Source organism: Heterodontus francisci, chromosome X (genome assembly GCF_036365525.1).
Source record: "Heterodontus francisci isolate sHetFra1 chromosome X, sHetFra1.hap1, whole genome shotgun sequence".
NCBI lineage: Eukaryota > Metazoa > Chordata > Chondrichthyes > Heterodontiformes > Heterodontidae > Heterodontus > Heterodontus francisci.
The window spans coordinates 11,607,388-11,633,588 of NC_090421.1; positions in this window are offsets into that span (position 1 = coordinate 11,607,388).

The window sequence follows — 26,201 nt, forward strand, 5'->3', positions numbered from 1 at the left end:
ATCTGGTCGGAAGACTACATTGTATTCTCATTGATCTGGTGGGAAGACTACATTGTATTCCGATTGATCTGGAGGGAAGACTACATTGTATTCTCATTGATCTGGTGGGAAGACTACATTGTATTCTCATTGATCCGGTGGGAAGACTACATTGTATTCCGATTGATCTGGTTGGAAGACTACATTGTATTCTCATTGATCTGGTGGGAAGACTACATTGTATTCTCATTGATCTGGTGAGAAGACTACATTGTATTCCTATTTATCTGGTGGGAATACTACATTGTATTCTCATTGATCTGGTGGGAAGACTACATTGTATTCTCATTGATCTGGTGGGAAGACTGCATTGTATTCTCATTGATCTGGTGGGAAGGCTACATTGTATTCCCATTGATCTGGTGGGAAGGCTTAATTGTGTTCTCATTGATCTGGTGGGAAATCTCCATTGTATTCCTATTGATCTGGTCGGAATATGACATTGTATTCTCATTGATCTGGTGGGAAGGCTACATTGTATTCCTGTTGATCTGGTGGGAATTCTACATTGTATTCTCATTGATCTGGTGGGAAGACTACCTTGTCTTCCTATTGATCTGGTGGGAAGACTACGTTGTGTTCTCATTGATCTGGTGGGAAGACGACATTGTATTCCTATTGATCTGGTGGGAAGACTACATTGTATTTTCATTGATCTGCTGGGAAGACTACATTGTATGTCTATTGATCTGGTCGGAAGACTACATTGTATTCTCATTGATCCGGTGGGAAGACTACATTGTATTCCGATTGATCTGGTGGGAATACTACATTGTATTCTCATTGATCTGGTGGGAAGACTACATTGTATTCTCATTGATCTGGTGGGAAGACTGCATTGTATTCTCATTGATCTGGTGGGAAGACGACATTCTATTCCTATTTATCTGGTGGGAATACTACATTGTTTTCTCATTGATCTGGTGGGAAGACTACATTGTATTCCGATTGATCTGGTTGTAAGGCGACATTGTATTCTCATTGATCTGGTGGAAAGACTACATTGTATTCCTATTGATCTGATGGGAATACTGCATTGTATTCCTGTTGATCTGGTGGGAAGGCTACTTTGTATTCTCATTGATCTGGTGGAAAGACTACATTGTATTCCTATTGATCTGGTGGGAATACTACATTGTATTTTCATTGATCTGGTGGGCAGGCTACTTTGTATTCCTATTGATCTGGTGGGAAGACTGCATTGTATTCCTATTGATCTGGTTGGAAGTCTACATTGTATTCTCATCTGGTGGGAAGACTACATTGCATTTCTATTGTTCTGGTGGGAAGACTACATTGTATTCTCATTGATCTGGTGGGAAGACAACATTGTATTCCTATTGATCTTGTGGGAAGACTACTTTGTATTCTCATTGATCTGGTGGGAAGACTACATTGTATTCTCATTGATCTGGTGTGAAGACGACATTGAATTCCTTTTGATCTGGTGGGAAGACTGCATTGTATTCCTATTGATCTGGTGGGAAGACAACATTGTATTCCTATTGATCTGGTTGGAAGGCTACATTGTATTCCTATTGATCTGGTTGGAAGACTACATTGTATTCCTATTGATCTGGTGGGAAGACAACATTGTATTCCTATTGATCTGGTTGGAAGGCTACATTGTATTCTCATTGATCTGGTGGGAAGGCTACATTGTATTCCCATTGATCTGGTGGGAAGGCTACATTGTATTCCTGTTGATCTGGTGGTAATACTGCATTGTAATCTCATTGATCTGGTGGGAAGACTACATTGTATTCTCATTGATCTGGTGGGAAGGCTACATTGTATTCCCATTGATCTGGTGGAAAGGCTACATTGTATTCCTGTTGATCTGGTGGGAAATCTACATTGTATTCTCATAGCTCTGGTGGGAAGACGACATTGTATTCCTGTTGATCTGGTGGTAATACTGCATTGTAATCTCATTGATCTGGTGGGAAGACTACATTGTATTCCTATTGATCTGGTGGGAATACTACATTGTATTCTCATTGATCTGGTGGGAATACTACATTGTATTCTCATTGATCTGTTGGGAATACTACATTGTATTCTCATTGATCTGGTGGGAAGACTACATTGTATTCCTATTGATCTGCTGGGAAGACGACGTTGTATTCTCATTAATGTGGTGCGAAGACAATATTGTATTCCTATTGAGCTGGTGGGAAGGCTACATTGTATTCCTATTCATCTGGTGGGAAGACTACATTGTATTCTCATTGATCTGGTGGGAAGACTACATTGTATTCTCATAGATCTGGCGGGAAGACTACATTGTATTCTCATTGATCTGGTGGGCAGACTACACTGTATTCTCATTGATCTGGTGGGAAGACTACATTGTATTCCTTTTGATCTGGTGGGAATACTACATTGTATTCTCATTGATCTGGTGGGAAGACAACATTGTATTCCTATTGATCTGGTGGGAAGACTACATTGTATTTTCATTGATCTGGTGGGAATACTACTTTCTATTCTCATTGATCTGGTGCAAAGACAATATTGTATGTCTATTGATCTGGTCGGAAGACTACATTGTATTCTCATTGATCTGGTGGGAAGACTACATTGTATTCCGATTGATCTGGAGGGAAGACTACATTGTATTCTCATTGATCTGGTGGGAAGACTACATTGTATTCTCATTGATCCGGTGGGAAGACTACATTGTATTCCGATTGATCTGGTTGGAAGACTACATTGTATTCTCATTGATCTGGTGCGAAGACTACATTGTATTCTCATTGATCTGGTGAGAAGACTACATTGTATTCCTATTTATCTGGTGGGAATACTACATTGCATTCTCATTGATCTGGTGGGAAGACTACATTGTATTCTCATTGATCTGGTGGGAAGACTGCATTGTATTCTCATTGATCTGGTGGGAAGGCTACATTGTATTCCCATTGATCTGGTGGGAAGGCTTCATTGTATTCTCATTGATCTGGTGGGAAATCTCCATTGTATTCCTATTGATCTGGTAGGAATATGACATTGTATTCTCATTGATCTGGTGGGAAGGCTACATTGTATTCCTGTTGATCTGGTGGGAATTCTACATTGTATTCTCATTGATCTGATGGGAAGACTACCTTGTATTCCTATTGATCTGGTGGGAAGACTACGTTGTGTTCTCATTGATCTGGTGGGAAGACGACATTGTATTCCTATTGATCTGGTGCGAAGACTACATTGTATTTTCATTGATCTGCTGGGAAGACTACATTGTATGTCTATTGATCTGGTCGGAAGACTACATTGTATTCTCATTGATCCGGTGGGAAGACTACATTGTATTCCGATTGATCTGGTGGGAATACTACATTGTATTCTCATTGATCTGGTGGGAAGACTACATTGTATTCTCATTGATCTGGTGGGAAGACTGCATTGTATTCTCATTGATCTGGTGGGAAGACGACATTCTATTCCTATTGATCTGGTGGGAATACTGCATTGTTTTCTCATTGATCTGTTGGGAAGACTACATTGTATTCCGATTGATCTGGTTGTAAGGCGACATTGTATTCTCATTGATCTGGTGGAAAGACTACATTGTATTCCTATTGATCTGATGGGAATACTGCATTGTATTCCTGTTGATCTGGTGGGAAGGCTACTTTGTATTCTCATTGATCTGGTGGAAAGACTACATTGTATTCCTATTGATCTGGTGGGAATACTACATTGTATTCCTGTTGATCTGGTGGGAAGGCTACTTTGTATTCTCATTGATCTGGTGGGAAGGCTACTTTGTATTCTCATTGATCTGTTGGGAAGACTGCATTGTATTCTCATTGATCTGTTGGGAAGACTGCATTGTATTCCTATTGATCTGTTGGGAATACTACATTGTATTCCCATTGATCTGGTGGGAAGGCTGCTTTGTATTCTCATTGATCTGGTGGGAAGGCTACTTTGTATTCTCATTGATCTGTTGGGAAGACTGCATTGTATTCTCATTGATCTGGTGGGAAGGCTACATTGTAGTCCCATTGATCTGGTGGGAAGGCTACATTGCATTCTCATTGATCTGGTGGGAAGACTACATTGTATTCTCATTGATCTGGTGGGAAGACTACATTGTATTCCTGTTGATCTGTTGGGAAGGCTACATTGTATTCTCATTGTTCTGGTGGGAAGGCTACATTGTATTCTCATTGATCTGGTGGGAAGACTACATTGTATTCTCATTCATCTGGTGGGAAGACTACATTGTATTCCTATTGATCTGGTGGGAATACTACATTGTATTCTCATCTGGTGGGAAGACTACATTGCATTTCTATTGATCTGGTGGGAAGACTACATTGTATTCTCATTGATCTGGTGGGAAGACAACATTGTATTCCTATTGATCTGGTGGGAAGACTACTTTGTATTCTCATTGATCTGGTGGGAAGACTACATTGTATTCCCATTGATCAGGTGGGAAGGCTACATTGTATTCTCATTGATCTGGTGGGAAGGCTACATTGTATTCTCATTGATCTGGTGGGAAAGCTCCGTTGTATTCTCATTGATCTGGTGGGAAGACTACATTGTATTCCTATTGATCTGGTGGGAATATGACATTGTATTCTCATTGATCTGGTGGGAAGGCTATATTGTATTCCTATTGATCTGGTGGGAATTCTACATTGTATTCTCATTGCTCTGGTGGGAAGACGACATTGTATTCCTGTTGATCTGGTGGGAATACTGCATTGTAATCTCATTGATCTGGTGGGAAGACTACATTGTATTCCTATTGATCTGGTGGGAATACTACATTGTATTCACATTGATCTGGTCGGAAGACTACATTGTCTTCCTATTGATCTGGTGGGAAGACTGCATTGTATTCCTATTGATCTGGTTGGAAGTCTACATTGTATTCTCATCTGGTGGGAAGACTACATTGCATTTCTATTGTTCTGGTGGGAAGACTACATTGTATTCTCATTGACCTGGTGGGAAGACAACATTGTATTCATATTGATCTGGTGGGAAGACTACATTGTATTCCCATTGATCTGGTGGGAAGGCAACATTGTATTCTCATTGATCTGGTGTGAAGACTACATTGAATTCCTTTTGATCTGGTGGGAAGACTACATTGTATTCCTATTGATCTGGTTGGAAGACTACATTGTATTCCTATTGATCTGGTGGGAAGACTACATTGTATTCCTATTGATCTGGTGGGAATATTACTTTGTATTCTCATTGATCTGGTGGGAAGACTACATTGTATTCTCATTGATCTGGTGGGAAGGCTACATTGTATTCCCATTGATCTGGTGGGAAGGCTTCACTGTATTCTGATTGATCTGGTGGGAAATCTCCATTGTATTCCTATTGATCTGGTAGGAATATGACATTGTATTCTCATTGCTCTGGTGGGAAGACGACATTGTATTCCTGTTGATCTGGTGGTAATACTGCACTGTAATATCATTGATCTGGTGGGAAGACTACATTGTATTCCTATTGATCTGGTGGGAATACTACATTGTATTCTCATTGATCTGGTGGGAATACTACATTGTATTCTCATTGATCTGGTGGGAAGACTACATTGTATTCCTATTGATCTGCTGGGAAGACGACGTTGTATTCTCATTAATGTAGTGCGAAGACTATATTGTATTCCTATTGATCTGGTGGGAAGGCTTCATTGTATTCTCATTGATCTGGTGGGAAATCTCCATTGTATTCCTATTGATCTGGTAGGAATATGACATTGTATTCTCATTGATCTGGTGGGAAGGCTACATTGTATTCCTGTTGATCTGGTGGGAATTCTACATTGTATTCTCATTGATCTGATGGGAAGACTACCTTGTATTCCTATTGATCTGGTGGGAAGACTACGTTGTGTTCTCATTGATCTGGTGGGAAGACGACATTGTATTCCTATTGATCTGGTGGGAAGACTACATTGTATTCTCATTGATCCGGTGGGAAGACTACATTGTATTCCGATTGATCTGGTGGGAATACTACATTGTATTCTCATTGATCTGGTGGGAAGACTACATTGTATTCTCATTGATCTGGTGGGAAGACTGCATTGTATTCTCATTGATCTGGTGGGAAGACGACATTCTATTCCTATTGATCTGGTGGGAATACTACATTGTTTTCTCATTGATCTGGAGGGAAGACTACATTGTATTCCGATTGATCTGGTTGTAAGGCGACATTGTATTCTCATTGATCTGGTGGAAAGACTACATTGTATTCCTATTGATCTGATGGGAATACTGCATTGTATTCCTGTTGATCTGGTGGGAAGGCTACTTTGTATTCTCATTGATCTGGTGGAAAGACTACATTGTATTCCTATTGATCTGGTGGGAATACTACATTGTATTCCTGTTGATCTGGTGGGAAGGCTACTTTGTATTCTCATTGATCTGGTGGGAAGGCTACTTTGTATTCTCATTGATCTGTTGGGAAGACTGCATTGTATTCTCATTGATCTGTTGGGCAGACTGCATTGTATTCCTATTGATCTGTTGGGAATACTACATTGTATTCCCATTGATCTGGTGGGAAGGCTACTTTGTATTCTCATTGATCTGGTGGGAAGGCTACTTTGTATTCTCATTGATCTGTTGGGAAGACTGCATTGTATTCTCATTGATCTGGTGGGAAGGCTACATTGTAGTCCCATTGATCTGGTGGGAAGGCTACATTGCATTCTCATTGATCTGGTGGGAAGACTACATTGTATTCTCATTGATCTGGTGGGAAGACTACATTGTATTCCTGTTGATCTGTTGGGAAGGCTACATTGTATTCTCATTGTTCTGGTGGGAAGGCTACATTGTATTCTCATTGATCTGGTGGGAAGACTACATTGTATTCTCATTCATCTGGTGGGAAGACTACATTGTATTCCTATTGATCTGGTGGGAATACTACATTGTATTCTCATCTGGTGGGAAGACTACATTGCATTTCTATTGATCTGGTGGGAAGACTACATTGTATTCTCATTGATCTGGTGGGAAGACAACATTGTATTCCTATTGATCTGGTGGGAAGACTACTTTGTATTCTCATTGATCTGGTGGGAAGACTACATTGTATTCCTATTGATCTGGTGGGAATTCTACATTGTATTCTCATTGCTCTGGTGGGAAGACGACATTGTATTCCTGTTGATCTGGTGGGAATACTGCATTGTAATCTCATTGATCTGGTGGGAAGACTACATTGTATTCCTATTGATCTGGTGGGAATACTACATTGTATTCACATTGATCTGGTCGGAAGACTACATTGTATTCCTATTGATCTGGTGGGAAGACTGCATTGTATTCCTATTGATCTGGTTGGAAGTCTACATTGTATTCTCATCTGGTGGGAAGACTACATTGCATTTCTATTGTTCTGGTGGGAAGACTACATTGTATCCTCATTGACCTGGTGGGAAGACAACATTGTATTCATATTGATCTGGTGGGAAGACTACATTGTATTCCCATTGATCTGGTGGGAAGGCAACATTGTATTCTCATTGATCTGGTGTGAAGACTACATTGAATTCCTTTTGATCTGGTGGGAAGACTACATTGTATTCCTATTGATCTGGTTGGAAGACTACATTGTATTCCTATTGATCTGGTGGGAAGACTACATTGTATTCCTATTGATCTGGTGGGAATATTACTTTGTATTCTCATTGATCTGGTGGGAAGACTACATTGTATTCTCATTGATCTGGTGGGAAGGCTACATTGTATTCCCATTGATCTGGTGGGAAGGCTTCACTGTATTCTGATTGATCTGGTGGGAAATCTCCATTGTATTCCTATTGATCTGGTAGGAAGATGACATTGTATTCTCATTGCTCTGGTGGGAAGACGACATTGTATTCCTGTTGATCTGGTGGTAATACTGCATTGTAATATCATTGATCTGGTGGGAAGACTACATTGTATTCCTATTGATCTGGTGGGAATACTACATTGTATTCTCATTGATCTGGTGGGAATACTACATTGTATTCTCATTGATCTGGTGGGAAGACTACATTGTATTCCTATTGATCTGCTGGGAAGACGACGTTGTATTCTCATTAATGTAGTGCGAAGACTATATTGTATTCCTATTGATCTGGTGGGAAGGCTACATTGTATTCCTATTCATCTGGTGGGAAGGCTACTTTGTATTCTCTTTGATCTGGTTTGAAGATACATTGTATTTTCATTGATCTGCTGGGAAGACTAAATTGTATTCCGATTGACCTGGTTTTAAGGCTAATTTGTATTCTCATTGATCTGGTGGGAAGACTACATTGTATTCTCATTGATCTGGTGGTAATACTACATTGTATTCTCATTGATCTCGTGGGAAGCCTACATTGTATTCCTATTGATCTGGTTGGAAGGCTGCATTGTATTCTCATTGATCTGGTGGGAAGGCTACATTGTATTCTCATTGATCTGGTGGGAAGACTACATTGTATTCCCATTGATCTGGTGGGAAGGCTTCATTGTATTCTCATTGATCTGGTGGGAAAGCTCCATTGTATTCCTATTGATCTGGTGGGAATACCACATTGTATTCTCATTGATCTGGTGGGAAGACTACATTGTATTCCTATTGATCTGGTGGTAATACTACATTGTATTCTCATTGATCTGGTGGGAAGCCTACATTGTATTCCTATTGATCTGGTGGGAAGACTGCATTGTATTCTCATTGATCTGGTGGGAAGGCTACATTGTATTCCTATTGATCTGGTGGGATAACTGCATTGTATTCACATTGATCTGGTGGGAAGACGACATTGTGTTCACATTGATCTGGTGGGAAGACGACATTGTGTTCACATTGATCTCTTGGGAAAACTTACATTTTATTCACATTGATCTGGTGGGAAGACTACATTGTATTCCTATTGATCTGGTGGGAAGACTGCATTGTATTCCTATTGATCTGGTTGGAAGTCTACATTGTATTCTCATCTGGTGGGAAGACTACATTGCATTTCTATTGTTCTGGTGGGAAGACTACATTGTATCCTCATTGACCTGGTGGGAAGACAACATTGTATTCATATTGATCTGGTGGGAAGACTACATTGTATTCCCATTGATCTGGTGGGAAGGCAACATTGTATTCTCATTGATCTGGTGTGAAGACTACATTGAATTCCTTTTGATCTGGTGGGAAGACTACATTGTATTCCTATTGATCTGGTTGGAAGACTACATTGTATTCCTATTGATCTGGTGGGAAGACTACATTGTATTCCTATTGATCTGGTGGGAATATTACTTTGTATTCTCATTGATCTGGTGGGAAGACTACATTGTATTCTCATTGATCTGGTGGGAAGGCTACATTGTATTCCCATTGATCTGGTGGGAAGGCTTCACTGTATTCTGATTGATCTGGTGGGAAATCTCCATTGTATTCCTATTGATCTGGTAGGAATATGACATTGTATTCTCATTGCTCTGGTGGGAAGACGACATTGTATTCCTGTTGATCTGGTGGTAATACTGCATTGTAATATCATTGATCTGGTGGGAAGACTACATTGTATTCCTATTGATCTGGTGGGAATACTACATTGTATTCTCATTGATCTGGTGGGAATACTACATTGTATTCTCATTGATCTGGTGGGAAGACTACATTGTATTCCTATTGATCTGCTGGGAAGACGACGTTGTATTCTCATTAATGTAGTGCGAAGACTATATTGTATTCCTATTGATCTGGTGGGAAGGCTACATTGTATTCCTATTCATCTGGTGGGAAGGCTACTTTGTATTCTCTTTGATCTGGTTTGAAGATACATTGTATTTTCATTGATCTGCTGGGAAGACTAAATTGTATTCCGATTGACCTGGTTTTAAGGCTAATTTGTATTCTCATTGATCTGGTGGGAAGACTACATTGTATTCTCATTGATCTGGTGGTAATACTACATTGTATTCTCATTGATCTCGTGGGAAGCCTACATTGTATTCCTATTGATCTGGTTGGAAGGCTGCATTGTATTCTCATTGATCTGGTGGGAAGGCTACATTGTATTCTCATTGATCTGGTGGGAAGACTACATTGTATTCCCATTGATCTGGTGGGAAGGCTTCATTGTATTCTCATTGATCTGGTGGGAAAGCTCCATTGTATTCCTATTGATCTGGTGGGAATACCACATTGTATTCTCATTGATCTGGTGGGAAGACTACATTGTATTCCTATTGATCTGGTGGTAATACTACATTGTATTCTCATTGATCTGGTGGGAAGCCTACATTGTATTCCTATTGATCTGGTGGGAAGACTGCATTGTATTCTCATTGATCTGGTGGGAAGGCTACATTGTATTCCTATTGATCTGGTGGGATAACTGCATTGTATTCACATTGATCTGGTGGGAAGACGACATTGTGTTCACATTGATCTGGTGGGAAGACGACATTGTGTTCACATTGATCTCTTGGGAAAACTTACATTTTATTCACATTGATCTGGTGGGAAGACTACATTGTATTCCTATTGATCTGGTTGGAAGACTACATTGTATTCTCATTGATCTGGTGGGAAGACAACATTGTATTCCTATTGATCTGGTGGGAAGACTACATTGTATTCCTATTTTTCTGGTGGGAATACTACTTTGTATTTTCATTGATCTGGTGGGAAGGCTACATTGTATTCCTATTGATCTGGTTGGAAGACTACATTGTATTCTCATTGATCTGGTGGGAAGACTACATTGTATTCCTATTGATCTGGTGGGAAGACTGCATTGTATTCCTATTGATCTGGTTGGAAGTCTACATTGTATTCTCATTGATCTGGTGGGAAGACTACATTGCATTTCTATTGATCTGGTGGGAAGACTACATTGTATTCTCATTGATCTGGTGGGAAGACAACATTGTATTCCTATTGATCTGGTGGGAAGACTTCATTGTATTCCCATTGATCTGGTGGGAAGGCAACATTGTATTCCGATTTATTTGGTGGGAAGGCTACATTGTATTCCCATCGATCTGTTTGGAAGACCACATTGTATTCTCATTGATCTGGTGGGAAGACTACATTGTATTCCTATTGATCTGTTGGGAATTCTACATTGTATTCCCATTGATCTTTTGGGAAGGCTACATTGTATTCCTATTGATCTGTTGGGAAGGCTACATTGTATTCCCATTGATCTGGTGGGAAGTCTGCATTGTATTCCCATTGATTTGGTGGGAAGGCTACATTGTCCCCATTGATCTGGTGGGAAGGCTACATTGTATTCCTATTGATCTGGTGGGAAGGTTACATTGTATTCCCATTGATCTGGTGGGAAGGCTGCATTGTATTCACATTGAACTGGTGGGAAGGCTGCATTGTATTGTCATTGATCTGGTGGGAAGGCTGCATTGTATTCCCATTGATCTGGTGGGAAAGCTACATTGTATTCCCATTGATCTGGTGGGAAGGCGGCATTGTATTCTCATTGATCTGGTGGGAAAGCTCCATTGTATTCCCATTGATCTGTTGGGAAGGCTGCATTGTATTCTCATTGATCTGGTGGGAAGGCTGCATTGTATTCTCATTGATCTGGTGGGAACGCTACGTTGTATTCCCACTGATCTGGTGGGAAGGCTGCATTGTATTCCTATTGATCTGGTGGGAAGGCTACATTGTATTCCTATTCATCTGGTGGGAAGGCTACTTTGTATTCTCATTGATCTGGTGGGAAGACTACATTGTATTTTCATTGATCTGCCGGGAAGACTACATTGTATTCCGATTGATCTGGTTGGAAGGCTAAATTGTATTCTCATTGATCTGGTGGGAAGACTACATTGTATTCTCATTGATCTGGTGGGAAGTCTACATTGTATTCCTATTGATCTGGTGGGAAGTCTACATTGTATTCCTATTGATCTGGTTGGAAGGCTACATTGTATTCTCATTGATCTGGTGGGAAGACTACATTGTATTCCTATTGATCTGGTGGGAAGTCTACATTGTATTCCTATTGATCTGGTTGGAAGGCTACATTGTATTCTCATTGATCTGGTGGGAAGACGACATTGTATTCCTATTGATCTGGTGGGAAGTCTACATTGTATTCCTATTGATCTGGTTGGAAGGCTACATTGTATTCTCATTGATCTGGTGGGAAGACTACATTGTATTCCTATTGATCTGGTGGGAATACTACATTGTATTCTCATTGATCTGGTGGGAAGACTACCTTGTATTCCTATTGATCTGGTGGGAAGACTACGTTGTATTCTCGTTGATCTGGTGGGAAGACTACATTGTATTCCTATTGATCTGGTGGGAAGGCTAGTTTGTATTTTCATTGATCTGGTGGGAAGGCTACTTTGTATTCTCATTGATCTGGTGCGAAGACATCATTGTATTCCTGTTGATGTGGTGGGAAGACTACATTGTATTCTCATTGATCTGGTGGGAAGACTACATTGTATTCCTGTTGATGTGGTGGGAAGACTACATTGTATTCTCATTGATCTGGTGGGAAGACTACATTGTATTCCTATTTATCTGGTTGGAAGGCTACATTGTATTCTCATTGATCTGGTGGGAAATCTACATTGTATTCCTATTGTTCTGGTGGGAAGACTACATTGTATTCCTATTTATCTGGTTGGAAGGCTACATTGTATTCTCATTGATCTGTTGGGAAGACTACATTGTATTTCTATTGATCTGCTGTGAAGGCTACATTGTATTCTCATTGATTTGGTGGGAAGGCTACATTGTATTCCTATTGATCTGGTGGGAAGACTACATTGTATTCTCATTGATCTGGTGGGAAGACTACATTGTATTCTCATTGATCTGGTGGGAAGGCTACATTGTATTCTCATTGATCTGGTGGGAAGACTACATTGTGTTCTCATTGATCTGGTGGGAAGACTACATTGTGTTCTCATTGATCTGGTGGGAAGGCTACATTGTATTCCTATTGATCTGGTGGGAAGACTACATTGTGTTCTCATTGATCTGGTGGGAAGGCTACATTGTATTCCTATTGATCTGGTGGGAAGACTACATTGTGTTCTCATTGATCTGGTGGGGAGGCTACATTGTATTCCTATTGATCTGGTGGGAAGACTACATTGTATTCTCATTGATCTGGTGGGAAGACTACATTGTGTTCTCATTGATCTGGTGGGAATGCTACATTGTATTCCTATTGATCTGGTGGGAAGACTACATTGTGTTCTCATTGATCTGGTGGGAAGGCTACATTGTATTCCTATTGATCTGGTGGGAAGACTACATTGTATTCTCATTGATCTGGTGTGAAGTCTGCATTGTATTCTCATTGATCTGGTGGGAAGGCTACATTGTATTCCTATTGGTCTGGTGGGAAGGCAACATTGTATTCTCATTGATCTGGTGTGAAGGCAGCATTGTATTCTCATTGATCTGGTGGGAAGGCTACATTGTAGTCCCATTGATCTGGTGGGAAGGCTACATTGTATTCCTATTGATCTGGTGTGAAGGCAGCATTGTATTCTCATTGATCTGTTGGGAAGGCTACATTGTATTCCCCCCATTGATCTGTTGGGAAGTCAACATTGTATTCCCATTGATCTGGTGGGAAGGCTACATTGTATTCCCATTGTTCTGGTTGGAAGACTACATTGTATTCTCATTGATCTGGTGGGAAGACTACATTGTATTCCTATTGATCTGGTGGGAAGACTACATTGTATTCTCATTGATCTGGTGGGAAGACTACATTGTATTCCTATTGATCTGGTGGGAAGACTACATTGTATTCTCATTGACCTGGTGTGAAGGCAGCATTGTATTCTCATTGATCTGTTGGGAAGGCTACATTGTATTCCCTGCATTGATCTGGTGGGAAGTCAACATTGTATTCCCATTGATCTGGTGGGAAGACTACATTGTATTCCTATTGATCTGGTGGGAAGACTACATTGTATTCCTATTGATCTGGTGGGAAGGCTACATTGTATTCTCATTGACCTGGTGTGAAGGCAGCATTGTATTCTCATTGATCTGTTGGGAAGGCTACATTGTATTCCCTGCATTGATCTGGTGGGAAGTCAACATTGTATTCCCATTGATCTGGTGGGAAGGCTACATTGTATTCCCATTGATCTGGTGGGAAGGCTACATTGTATTCTCATTGATCTGGTGGGAATACTGCATTGTATTCCTATTGAACTGGTGGGAAGGCTACATTGTATTCTCATTGATCTGGTGGGAAGACTACATTGTATTCCTATTTATCTTCTGGGAAGACTACATTGTATTCCCGTTGATCTGGTGGGAAGACTACATTGTATTCCCGTTGATCTGGTGGGAAGACTATATTGTATTCCTATTGATCTGGTGGGAAGACTACATTGTATTCCTATTTATCTTCTGGGAAGACTACATTGTATTCCCGTTGATCTGGTGGGAAGACTACATTGTATTTCTATAGATCTGGTGGGAATGCTACATTGTATTCCCATTGATCTGGTGGGAAGGCTACATTGTATTCCCATTGATCTGGTGGGAAGGCTACATTGTATTCTCATTGATCTGGTGGGAAGACTACATTGTATTCCTATTGATCTGGTGGGAAGACTACTTTGTATTCTCATTGATCTGGTGGGAAGACTACATTGTATTCCTATTGATCTGGTGGGAAGGCTACATTGTATTCTCATTGACCTGGTGTGAAGGCAGCATTGTATTCTCATTGATCTGTTGGGAAGGCTACATTGTATTCCCTGCATTGATCTGGTGGGAAGTCAACATTGTATTCCCATTGATCTGGTGGGAAGGCTACATTGTATTCCCATTGATCTGGTGGGAAGGCTACATTGTATTCTCATTGATCTGGTGGGAATACTGCATTGTATTCCTATTGAACTGGTGGGAAGGCTACATTGTATTCTCATTGATCTGGTGGGAAGACTACATTGTATTCCTATTTATCTTCTGGGAAGACTACATTGTATTCCCGTTGATCTGGTGGGAAGACTACATTGTATTCCCGTTGATCTGGTGGGAAGACTATATTGTATTCCTATTGATCTGGTGGGAAGACTACATTGTATTCCTATTTATCTTCTGGGAAGACTACATTGTATTCCCGTTGATCTGGTGGGAAGACTACATTGTATTTCTATAGATCTGGTGGGAATGCTACATTGTATTCCCATTGATCTGGTGGGAAGGCTACATTGTATTCCCATTGATCTGGTGGGAAGGCTACATTGTATTCTCATTGATCTGGTGGGAAGACTACATTGTATTCCTATTGATCTGGTGGGAAGGCTACATTGTATTCCCATTGATCTGGTGGGAAGGCTACATTGTATTCCCATTGATCTGGTGGGAAGGCTACATTGTATTCTCATTGATCTGGTGGGAAGGCTACATTGTATTCCTATTGATCTGTTGGGAAGGCTACATTGTATTCCCATTGATCTAGTGGGAAGGCTGCATTGTATTCACATTGAACTGGTGGGAAGGCTGCATTGTATTCCCATTGATCTGGTGGGAAGGCTGCATTGTATTCCCATTGATCTGGTGGGAAAGCTCCATTGTATTCCCATTGATCTGGTGGGAAGGCTGCATTGTATTCTCATTGATCTGGTGGGAAGGCTGCATTGTATTCTCATTGATCTGGTGGGAACGCTACGTTGTATTCCCACTGATCTGGTGGGAAGGCTGCATTGTATTCCCATTGATCTGGTGGGAAGGCTATACCCATATTGCCCATCAGCCTGGTGAGGGACCACAGTCCGTATTGCCAGTAATCATGTGTTATTACTCCAGGTCACTCTATTATGTATTTATTTTCACTACCAAGTTATTGAAGAGACTATGTCAGTTTTCCTGTGGGCTGGTTGGTTTGGTGAGTGATGAAGGGGAGGGGGTGAGAAAAATGCATCTGACCCTTGATGGTATAATGTATGAACACAATCACTGAAAGTGTTGGCATGGTGTCTGCACCTATAGACTGAGATAGCAGCTGAGTCTCCATTGTTTGACAATGATAAGGAACTACCATGCCGCTCTGTGGACAGCAAGATTCAATCTTTGTCTTCAATGCCAGGCAAAAACAGAGGCTTTACCTTCCCTGAAGCAGAAATATGAAGAACAACCGGTGTCCATGTGATTCCAGAGTAGCTGAGGGATCAGTGTCTGCAGTGAAAGACCGAGATGCAAGACACGATCAAAGTTGAAAAGAGTTGGGGATAAGGCTAACCGAGAAGTATTGGTAAAGTGATGTCAAGGTTGGATTTTAACAACCTGCCAATTGTAGGGATTTCCACCACTTTGCGATTCTGGGATGAGTTAGGGTCGGATGCAGTGCAATCAGTGAGGAAGCAGGGAGGACGAACAAGCCAATGACAAGCTAATGCTGCACTGTTTAGGATCACAATGAGGTTATGCTAAACATTTATAAACCACTGCTTAGGCCCCAGATGGAGTATGGTGGCCAAATCTGGGCCCCGCACTTTAGGGAGAATGTCAAAGCCTCAGAGAGGATGCAAAGGATATTTACGAGAATGGTACCAGGGATGAGGGACTTCAGTTAAGTGGAGAGACTGGAGAAACTGAGGTTCTCCTTAGGGTAGAGAAGATTCAGGGGAGATTTGATAGAGGTGCTCAAAACCATGAGGGGTTTTTATAGAGTAAATAAGGGGAAACAGTTTCCACTGATGGGAGGAATGATAAGCAGAGCATATAGATTTAAAATAATTAGCAAAAGAATCAAAGGGGCGATGAGGAGAATGTTCTTTACACAGTGATCAGGAACGCGCTGCCTGAAAGAATGGTGGAAGCAGATTCAATTGTAGCTTTCAGAAGGGAATTGGATAAATACTTGAAAAGGCAAAATTTGCATGGCTCTGGGGAAAGAGCAGGGGAAATGGGGTGGTGTCGATTTTGGCTCAGTGGGTAACACTCTTACTTATGAGTCAGACTTACTTATGGTAATGGTGTTACAGTGGCGCAGTGGTTAGCACCGCAGCCTCACAGCTCCAGCGACCCAGGTTCGATTCTGGGTACTGCCTGTGCAGAGTTTGCAAGTTCTCCCTGTGACCGCGTGGGTTTTCGCCGGGTGCTCCAGTTTCCTCCCACAGCCAAAGACTTGCAGGTTGATAGGTAAATTGGCCATTGTGAATTGCCCCTAGTATTGGTAGGGGAATTGTGGGGATGTGGTAGGAATATGGGATTAATGTAGGATTAGTATAAATGGGTGGTTGATGGTTGGCACAGACTTGGTGGGCCGAAGGGCCTGTTTCAGTGCTGTATCTCTAAATTAAAAAATCAAATAAAAAAAGTCCAGAGACTTTTCCTGTCCAAAATCTGGGCTGACACTTCCATGCAGGCTATCCTGGATGACACATTAAACTCTCTTTCCTCGTAGCTGGATGTATAAAATCCTATTGTCCTATTCAATGAAAAAGCAGCTGAGTCCTGGCCAATATCCTCAACTTGTATCACTCAAAATAAAGTACCTGGTCATTATCTCATTGCTGTTTGTGGGAGCTTGCTCTGTGTAAATTGGCTGCCATGTTACAACAGTGACTACTTCGTTGGCTGTAAGGTGCTATATAAATGCAAGTCCTTTCTTTCTGATTGGATCGTTCTTTCAAAGAGCTGCCAAAGGTATGGTGGGCCAAATGGCCTCCTTCTGTGCTGTAAGACTCTGATTCATATGGTGGAACTGTACCCCCAGCATGAATCACTGGTGTCAGTAGAGGAGGGGACAAGGATGGAAATCTTCCGTCTGTAAAATCAAGAAAAATATGCTCCATCTGTCTCCGTTTCTATCTCATTTCAGTCTCTCCTTGAGTTCTACATTCTTGGGGTAAGTGTGTGTACATGTGGCTTTGTTCCCCTGCTTCCCTGTTGAGGTCTACACATCAAAACAAGATATTTGGTCACCGTCATTTAAAATAAAGTACTATATTTGCAATCGATCTAAAATATTTCTTGAGTTGAGGTGGAGGCAGCAGCTGGTAGTATCATTCCCAGCAGAGGAGGCAATGCAAAATTGACTGCTGCTCTGTTTCTGTAGAATGGCCTATTTTTGGCTTGTTATAAAACAATGGCAACGCTGCACGTACAATGACCATTGGTTTTACTCAGATATTTTCCTTGGTGCTTAGCAACATGGACCACTCTTTCCGTATGTTGAAGTGTAGTCACTGTTGCAATATAGCAAAGGCAACAGCCAATTTGCGCACAGCAAGCTCCCACAAGCAACAGTGTGATAATGACCAGAGAATCTGTTTTTAGCAATGTTGGTTGAAGGATAAATATTGGGGAGAACTCCATTGCTGTTCTTTGAAGTAGTGCTGTGGGATCCTTCGTCTCCACCTGAGAGAGTAGGCAGGGCCTCAGTTTAACATCTCACCTGAAAGACAGCACCTCCAAGAGTGCAGCACTCCCTCAGTATGAGTGTCAGTCCAGATTATGGACTCAGCTCTCTGGAGTACGTGGGACTTGAACCTGCAATCTTCCAAGTCAGAGGTGAAAGTGCACTGAGCCACAGCGTAGAGGAAGCTGACAGCTGCTTTAAATTTTGGTTAAAAGCAAAATACTGCGGATGCTGGAAATCTGAAATAAAAACGAGAAATGCTGGAACCACTCAGCAGGTCTGGCAGCATCTGTGAAAAGAGAAGCAGAGTTATCGTTTCAGGTCAGTGACCCTTCGACCCTTCTTCGGTTCCGAAGAAGGGTCACTGACCTGAAACATTAACTCTGCTTCTCTTTCCACAGATGCTGCCAGACCTGCTGAGTGGTTCCAGCATTTCTTGTTTTTATTTTAAATTTTGGTTACTGTAACAGTCAGTATTCAGCTGAACATACACAAGCTACTGCACACTGTATCCATGGCTTTTGTATTCAATTAAATCAACAGGACATCCTGCCCATGAGAACACTTTCGGGTTGAAACTGAAATTGAAATCTGCTTTGTCGGCGAGTTGCCTGGGGAAGCACAGCAGGAGTCCGCCGCTCACTGTCTAATTCAAATGAGGCCCAAGGCCCGAAACTGAGTGTGCCTTGGGCCTACCCATTCAGGCGCTGGGATCGATCCCCGTGCCCAGTTTGCCCTGGCCCCAATTTTAATCGCTCCACCATTGGCGGCTAGGCCTTCAGCTGCCTGGGCCCTAAGCTCTGGAATTCCTTCCCCAAACCTCTCTGCGTCTCTACCTCTCTTTCCTCCTTTAGGACACTCCTTAAAACCTACCTCTTTGACCAAGCTTTTGGTCACTTGGTCCTAATATCTCCTTATGTGGCTCGGTGTCATATTTTGTTTGATAGTGTTCCAGTGAAGCACCTTGGGACATTCTACTACATTAAAGGCGCTATATAAATGCAAGTTGTTGTGGCCACCTCTCACTATCCAGTTTGAACCACAAAGGAATCCCTTGACCAACACATCTGATTTGCTGCACCGTCTTTGACGTTTCAAGTCTGAGCTGATAAAAGAAAAGATTTCAGAATGTCCAATCTAATCATGGTCTCTTTTTTTTTGAATTTTTATTTAGAGATACAGCACTGAAACAGGCCCTTCGGCCCACCAAGTCTGTGATGACCATTAACCACCCATTTATACTAATCCTACACTAATCCCATATTCCTACCACATCCCCACCTGTCCCTCTATTCTCCTACCACCTGCCTACACTAGGGGCAATTTAGAATGGCCAATTTACCTATCAACCTGCAAGTCTATGGCTGTGGGAGGAAACCGGAGCACCCAGAGGAAACCCACGCAGACACAGGGAGAACTTGCAAACTCCGCACAGGCAGTACCCAGAACCGAACCCAGGTCGCTGGAGCTGTGAGGCTGCGCCGCTAACCACTGCGCCACTGTGCCGCCCACCAATTATTGGCAAAGCAAGGTGAAAAGGCCAAAGTTCATCGTGCAGGCTGGCACTGAAGTTGGCAAGAGTAGGGACGAAGATGAGCTACGTCAGGAAGCAGTGATGCCAACCTTGAGTTTTAGTGGCCTGAAGATTGCAGGGGGACTGAGGGACAGAAGGGGTTCCACAGTTTTGAGGGAAGGAATTTCCTGGCCTGGGAGATGGTGCTATTAGTCTATTCAATAGAATGAGGATGCAGGAAGTAGGAAGAGTGCAGAGGATGATATATTTGTAGCTCAGCAAAAACAACTGAGGGAAGTTCAGAGGATATGAAAGGGGGTGGGGTGGTAAAAAGAACTTCTGCTTAAACCTTCCTTCCCCTTTTAGAAATCTGTTTCACTAAATAAACACAGTTGCTAGGATGGGGTAGTTAAGAACTCTCTGTAGGAGATGGCATGTTCATGTTACAGTGAGGGATTTGTGCCATAACAAGGAGAGGGCATCAGATTTAAGGGTAACACCCACCCCCCTCCCCCACCCCCTCCCCCACCCATTGCTGTGGTTGATCTGAGTCCTTCCCTGCTTTTATTAAAACCAGATTAACTGTTAAACTCTCTTGCGTTACTTCTCAGCACAGTCAATCCAGATAAATGGACTGCAGAATGAAAATAAAATCTGAATATGCTGCCCTGATTATTGTTGCCAACTCACTGCCATTGATCAGCATTCAGTCAGCTTTCCCTCACATCCTCTGCAGTTGCTTGGCATATTTTCCCTTGTTGGCAGTGCACTGGGTTCTATTGGAGGCACAAAGGAAAAGACACTTGGGAAACAGGATCAAGCTCCCAGGAACGCAAGATATTCGGACTACATCCACACAAAGGGTGATGAATGTCTGTAATAATTGACCACTCAGGTTCGGTAGGTTCACTGACTTTAGACCCATTCCAATCACAGTTGGGCAGTAGACTGGGAGAGTTCGGGTATGAGTGGGATGAGCTTTGATGGGACAAATTCCCTTAAAAATTACCTTTTGCAATATTAGCGTTTGAACACTTAACATGGCCGATTGACATGACATAGAATTGCAACCCCAAAAACAGGTCCATGCCATATTCATGCTGTACACAAGCCTCCTCCCATCCATTTTCATCTCACCCTATCAGCATATCCTTCTGTTCCTTTCTCCCTCATCTCTTTATCTAGTTTTCCCTTAATTGCATCTATGTTATTCACCTCAACTGCTCCCTGTGGTAGCGAGTTGCACATTCTCACCACTCTCTGGTAAAGAACTTTCTCCTGAATTCGCAATTGGATTTATTAGTGACTATCTTGCATTTATGACCCCTAATTCTGGTCTCAGCCACAAGTGGAAACATCTCTATGTTTACCCTACCAAACACCTTCATAATTTTAAAGACCTCTATCAGGTCACCCCTCAGTCTTCTCTTTTCCAGAGAAAAGAGGCATAGTCTGTTCACTCTTTCCTGATTGGTAGAACCACTCAGTTCTCGTATTATCCTTGTAAATCTTTTTGGCACCTTCTCCAGTGCCTCTATATCCTTTTTATAAAATGGAGACCAAAACACTTCCTAGTACTCCAAGTGTGGTCTAACCAAGGTTCGACACAAGTTTAGTATAACTTCTCTACGTTTCAATTATACCCTTCTAGAAATAAACCCCAGTGCTTTGTTTGCTTTTTTCATGGCCTTATTAACCGGCAATATTCCTTTGTCCAATATTTGAAGAGACGGGTAACCGTTTGGAATGAATGGGTTATTGCCTGTGTTAAGATAGCAGGCAAAGGAGCATCATATGATTGGTGAAGTGGAAGGAGAGCTAGTGGTCTTTGGAGACTTGATGCTCAGTAAGTCCCAACCAATGTAAAGCAGCAATCAAGGAAGTCAAGAGAAGGTTGATCAACATGGCCAAAATAGTAGGATACATTTCAGAGGAATTAATGCTCAAACTGCAAAGGGGCTCTGGTCAGATCACACCTCACGTACTGTGTCCAGTTCTGGTTAGCAAGACCTGAGGGAAATAGACAAGGGCTGGTGGCAGCAGAGTGATCCATAAGACTGATCTCCACTGTCCGAGAGCCAAATTTTGAGGAAACACTGGTGGTGATCTTAACCCTACCTACCCAGCATAAATCAAGTGGATGGGCGCTTACAATCACCCAGGCTACTTACCCACCCTGGAGCCCCTGGGAGCTGACCATTCCCGATTATAACCAGCTCAACTGAGCAGATGCCAAGGACACCCGCCAAAGGCGGCGGGGGTCCTTTTTGACATATGCATGTCGGGTGCTGAAAACGTCGTCAGGAGTGCAGTTTTAACTGGGCCCCCTGAGTGGGAAGTGGCCGTTCGTTTCCCGCCAGGTGAAAGCCGGGAAGAGGATTGAGGCTAGAAGAGGGCCAAAAAGGTCCATTTTTAAAGCATCTTTTGGAGCCAGGAGGAACAGGCGCACTCCTCAGGGCCCCGCATGGAAAGCTTAGGTCACCCCAGCAACTTAAAACCTACCTCTGTGTCCAAGCTTTTGGTCCCCTGTCCTAACATCTCCTAATGTAGCTTAGTGTCAAATTTTATTGGATTACTCTCCTGTGAAGCACTTTGGGACATTTTTACTATGTTAAATATTCAGGACAGGTGACCAAAAGCTTGGCCAAAGAGGTAGGTTTTAAGGAGTGTCTTAAAGGAGGAGAGAGAGGTCGAGTTTGGAGAGGAATAGGGAAGGAACTCCAGAGATTAGGGCCTAGACAGTTGAAGGCACGGCCACCAATTGTGGAGTGATTAAAATTGGAGATGCTCAAGAGGCCAGAAGTGGAGAAGCACAGAGATCTCGGAAGGTTGTAGGATGTTCCACAGAGAGAGAGAGAGAGAGACAGGTGAGGCAATGGAGGGCTTTGAACACAAGGATGAGAATTTTAAAAGTGAGGCATTGCCCCATGGAAGGCTCCCCAGTGGCATGGGACACCCCCACTGGAACACCACCCCCCACCCCCCCCCGCCCTTGCAATCCCTCTGCCCCATGCCAGGGCCAGGCTCATTGACTCCCGCGAGCCGCGATCCCACTTCCCTTCTTCTCCGGCCTCCGTCGCTGGCTGGGCCCGGGGCCTGCTGCAGTCCCAACAGTGGCCACCGTGCCTGCTGGCGCTGCTGAGACTGAAGAGCTGCCCGCCCTCTGATTGGCCGGCAGCTTTTGGAGGCCGGACATCCTGCCTCAGAGGGGTGGAAGCCAATAGCGTTCTGGCTTCCAGGGCCGACAGAGGCGTGTGCACCCCCAACTTTCCAGTCGGTGGGTGGGGCCACCATCACCATGTTAAATCCTGGCCATTATGTCAGCTAAGCAGTTGGAAAGTGTAGCCACAGACATTGTGATTAATGGAGGAGGCAGAAAGGCAGAACTGGGTATCATCAGTATTAGAATGGAAGCAGACAAGTGTTTCTGGGCGAGAGGTAGAATGTATATAACGAAAAGGAAGAAACTAAGGACAGACTTGTGGGGAAGGCCAGAGATGGCAGTGTAGGCCAAGCATTCTTTCTTAATCAAACCTGTGAAAGCGCTCCCCCTGGTGGATATTTTTTAAAAGTTCACAAAGTCTTCAACATTGGGAATTGAGAAATACCTGGACAATAATTTGCACCAGGTCCTATTTAAGATTCCCGATGACTCTGTTGGGAAATGCACTGCCTAGTATGGCACAGAACTACACAGATCAGGAAGCTCCCTGTGCTACTATTGGCCTCCGCGTCCCTCGGATAGGGTTCTTGAACAAACTGAGAATAAACACGAATCGTTTAAAGGGCCAGTGACAACATGAGAAAAGCACGTTTGGTTCACCTGTTTTTCCCTTTTACCCACGGCAGCCTTGACTCAGTTGGTAGCACTCTTGCTCCCTGAGTCAAAAGGACTTGAGCATATCAATAGGCTGACACTCCAGTGCAGTACTGAGGGAGTGCTGCACTGTCAGAGGTGCCGTCTTTCAGATGAGACATTAAATTGAGGCCTTGCCTGCCTTCTCAGGTGGATGTCAAAGATCCCATGACACTATTGAAAGAGGAGCAGGGGAGTTCTCCCTGGTGTCCTGGCCAATATTTATCCCTCAACCAACAGCTAAAACAGAGTGTCTGGTCATTATCACAGTGACTAAACTTCAAAAGTACTTTGGGACATTGTGAAAGGCGTGATAAAAATGCAATTTGTCTCCTTTGTTTATAAACACACAATGAAATGTGATAAACTGTCTTACAATTGACAGTGCCATGGCACAAATGACTTTGCTCCCTCTGCCAAAACAAAGCTCAGGTTTGTCAAACACTTCCAAATGCATTCAGCGCCCACAGAATTGTTACAGTGCAGAAGGAGGCCATTCGGCCCGCCGTGTCTGCACCAGCTCTCCGAATGAGCCATTCACCTACTGCCATCCCCCTGCCTTCTCCCCATAACCCTGCACATTCTTCCTTTTCAGATAACAGTCTAATTCCCAGTTAAATCTGACTTACTTAGTTTCTCCTAATGGTTCCATATTTAACTGCACTGCACTGAGGCCCATACTAACCAGGGAGATTCTAGGTTAATCACTCATCTGTGGTTAATCTCAATCTCTGCGACTGCCTTCAATGTCTCCAAGCTGGGTGGTGCAAACAGCAGCCAAGGCTCCCACTCCTGATAGTTCTTTGGGGCCACCCTGTTGGAAAGTGGATGTTGGAGTGTACTGATGTTTTCCTCTCGCAGGCAATAGCTTTAATGACATGGCAATTTACCCAGCAAGCCACTGGGGTTGGTGGGGGGAGGGGGAGGGGTAATCCTGCAGGCCATAAATCCCTTTTCGAGTCAGCCCCATCTGCTTTGCTCAATCATGTTGGCCTCGCTGTTTCCAGCAACTGAGGTCACTTCGGTTTTTAAGTCAGTCAATTTTGACTTAAAAAAGTTTAATTAGTCCGTCAAATGCAAGAATGTTCATCTCCTTTCTCGCCCATGCCAGTGCTGTTCCTCTTCCAGTCGGACTGATGTCAGTTTTTTTTTAACAGAATACCGTAACCAATACAGGCCCGCAGTTTGAACATTTCTTCCACATCAATCTTGCTGCACACAACATAGTGGCATGTTTGAAGTGTAGTCACTGTTGTAGAGTAGGGAAATGAGACTGCCAACAACAATATAGCACCTTTAAAGTAATAAAATGTCCCAAGGCACTTCATAGAAGCAGGATAAAACAAAAATGACACTGAGCCACAAAAGAAGATATTCGGGCAGGTGACCAAAAGCTTGGTCAAAGAGGTAGGTTTTAAGGAGTGTCTTAAAGGAAGAAGGCGAAGTAGAGAGGTGGAGAGGTTTGGGGAGGGTCTTCCAGAGCTTAGGGCCTAGGCAACTGAAGTCGCGGCCACAAAATGGTGGAGCGATTGAAATCAGGAATGCTCAAGAGGCCAGAATTAGAGGAGAGCAGATATCTTGGAGGGTTGTGGGGCTGGAGGAGATTACAGAGATAGGGAGGGGCAAGGCCATAGACTGATATGAAAACAAGGATGAAAATTTTAAAATCAAGATGTTGCTTGACCAGAAGCCAATAAAGATCAGCAAGCACAGGGGTGATGGGGGAAATGTGACTTGGTGCGAGTTAAGACAGGCAGCAGAGTTTTGGATGACCTCAAGTTTACAGAGGGTAGAATGTGGGAGACCAGCCAGGAGTGCTTTGGAATAGTCAGGTCTAGAGGTAACAAAGGCATGAATGAGGGTTTCAGCAGCAGGTGAGCTGAGACACCCTGTTCCCTTCCCTCGGCACCTTTCCAAGCAAGCACAGGAGATGCAACACCTGCTCTTTTACCTCCTCTCTCCTCCCTGTCCCCAAGGTCCCAAACATTCCTTCTTTCAATTTAGTTTTAACAATGCATCCCAATTTAGTTCAATTTTGGGGCGGCGCAGTGGTTAGCACCACAGCCTCACAGCTCCAGCGACCCGGGTTCAATTCTGGGTACTGCCTGTGCTGAGTTTGCAAGTTCTCCCTGTGACCACGTGGGTTTCCGCCGGGTGCTCCGGTTTCCTCCCACAGCCAAAGACTTGCAGGTTGATAGGAAAATTGGCCATTGTAAATTTCCCCTAGTGTAGGTAGGTAGTGGGAGAATGGTGGGGATGTGGTAGGGAATATGGGATTAATGTAGGATTAGTATAAATGGGTGGTTGTTGGTCGGCACAGACTCGGTGGGCAGAAGGGCCTGTTTCAGTGCTGTATCTCTCTATGACTCTAGTATACTGTATTCACTGCTTACGATGCACTCTGCTCTACACTGGGGAGACCAAAC